The sequence below is a fragment of the Galeopterus variegatus genome, unplaced genomic scaffold, assembly GCF_000696425.1.
Source record: "Galeopterus variegatus unplaced genomic scaffold, G_variegatus-3.0.2 Scaffold2944, whole genome shotgun sequence".
In the NCBI taxonomy this organism is placed as follows: Eukaryota; Metazoa; Chordata; class Mammalia; order Dermoptera; family Cynocephalidae; genus Galeopterus; species Galeopterus variegatus.
In genome coordinates, this window is record NW_007729055.1 from 247,573 (window position 1) to 249,754 (window position 2,182).

The window sequence follows — 2,182 nt, forward strand, 5'->3', positions numbered from 1 at the left end:
TGAGGAACACCTATATTTATTTTCCAGTCTATTTCTTCAACCTTCCCGTAGTTTTCCCCTATGTGTATTTGATACCAAGAATTGGATGCAAATATGACTTTGACGTTATTTCCTTTGATTTACCCAAAGTCTCTTGCTCTTGTTGAAATGAGAGTCTGCTAATTCATGTCTTTTTTTTTTTTAACAATTTTTGTAACTCTGTAAGTTTCCTCAAATATTACATGGGTATTGTAAAGGGTCTTTTACTGTCTTATAGAGATACTGTGAAGATCAAATAAGATATATAGAAAAATGTATAATTCCTGTGCCCAACTAGTGCACTGTAAGTCATATAATTCAGAAACAGTACTAGCTTGGAAGATCTGAAAGCCTGATTCCTTTAGCCTGTCTCCTGAGAAAGTATTTTAGTGTGTAATCGCTTGCTCACATCTCTTCTGTAGGCTGATAAGCTTGGGGATGTGTCAGTGAACTGCACGTTGACCTGAACTCAGCCACATAGTCACCACCTGAAACCCACATGGCCTTTAGCGAGGCATTTCTAGCTGTTGTTTGATGCACATTTTGTCCATATGAAATGCTGTTTCTAGGAAAGTAAGGATTCTGACCTCTGTCTTCTCTTTGGCATAGGAAACTAGTAGTAGCAAAGTTAAGGCACAAACAATTAGATTTCAAGTAGATTCAGAGGATGTCTAATTTCAACAACCATAACAAACCAAAAGGTGTCTGAAAGCCTAGGACTTCTGATAACTATTTATACAATCCCCAACTTCCCAGAGGCTGTGAGCAGCAGTACGCGAAGGTTCTACAAGTGATGCGTGAGCTTGGTCTCTTGGCTAAACTCTTATGCATGGGGCAAGTAGAGTCAGCATGAAGCAACACTGGGAGGCCTTGGGTTGTAGGATAATGTGAAGGACAGGTCCTTCTCTGTGGTTAGCTCCCCATCCCTGAGTAAAAGACATCTCTGCATAAAGGATGGCATCATATGAAGACTGAGCAAGAAGTCTTGCAAATGGCTGAGACACTTCCTCAGAGTTTCTCAAAATCCGTGGCCAGTATTGAAGGAAAGTCATATAGGCTTCTTGGATTTTATGATTCTCTGTTGAACAGAAGATAGCAAGGTAAACTGGAAAGAATGTGGAGCCTGGGTCTGGTCTGGGTTCTGCTTGGTGTCCTTAGGAAGGTGACATGGCTTCAGTTTCTCCTTCTGTTAATAAGGAATTAGAAAACCCTGTTTTTTAAATGGGGTTTCTGTGTGTCTCAAATGGCAGGCATGTGTATAATACATACAGCTGAAGCAGTAACAGGATTTGAAAACTTGTGTATGGTAGAGCACTCTTTTTGTTATAGATGGGAAGCAAAGGCATGGAGGAGAATGGGGACTAGCTCACATTTGCTGACCTGAGCCAGAAAACCTTACTTCATCCTGTTGTTCTATTTTCATTTCTGTAAGAAGAATGTTATAGAATGAAGTCTTACTGCCCTCCCTGGACTTGTCCATCCTCCTTTCCTTTTTCCAGCATGTCCATATATAAATCTGCCAATAATCCCACATGTGCCCCCCATGGTGCTTTCCTCACATGGATCATATCACTTTCAAAAAAGTGTGCCGTGTCATTAATGCAGAAAAACCGTCCTCTCCACTCCTCAGTTTACTATCCTAACTATGAGTAAATGACATGTCTCTGTTTTGCTCGTTTTCATCTGCAAGTAAAATGTGGTAAAGCCCAAAATAATATTTTTTTTAACCTAGGTCTAACTACTCCTTTTATGTCAACGTTTTTCCACACTTGATTCAAATTTCCTTATATTCTGTGGTACCATAAGCTCTCCCTTTCAATTCCCTTTTCTGGTAATTATGTATGATAATATTTCAAGCTCTTACCTCTCTCACAGTGCTCTTATTATATCTCTGAAACGTTGATCTACAAAATAAATCTAATTTAAATAAAAGAAAATACATTCCCCCAAGAATTTGGTTTGCTAATGTTTTGCTCCAAGTTAGCAGACCAATGAAATGTAAGATTTATCTTAACATGATTTAGTCATTTATAAAATTTCACCAACATTGGAAAATTCTATCAAAAGTCACCTCAGGGTAAACTAGCAGAAAGGCCCACGTGCAAAGTTCAAGGCTTAATTTAAAAGAGAGAACTATTAGATTAAAATGATCGACAGGTCAAGG

At 38.7% G+C, this 2,182-nt stretch overlaps 1 protein-coding gene across 1 annotated transcript in view; it reads right to left on the reverse strand.

Moving 5' to 3' along the window:
* Nucleotides 1-2,182, reverse strand: part of ANTXR1 (anthrax toxin receptor 1) — a gene marked incomplete at both ends in the record, with an annotated part of 224,880 nt that overhangs the window by 216,291 nt on the left and 6,407 nt on the right. The window lies entirely within an intron of this gene.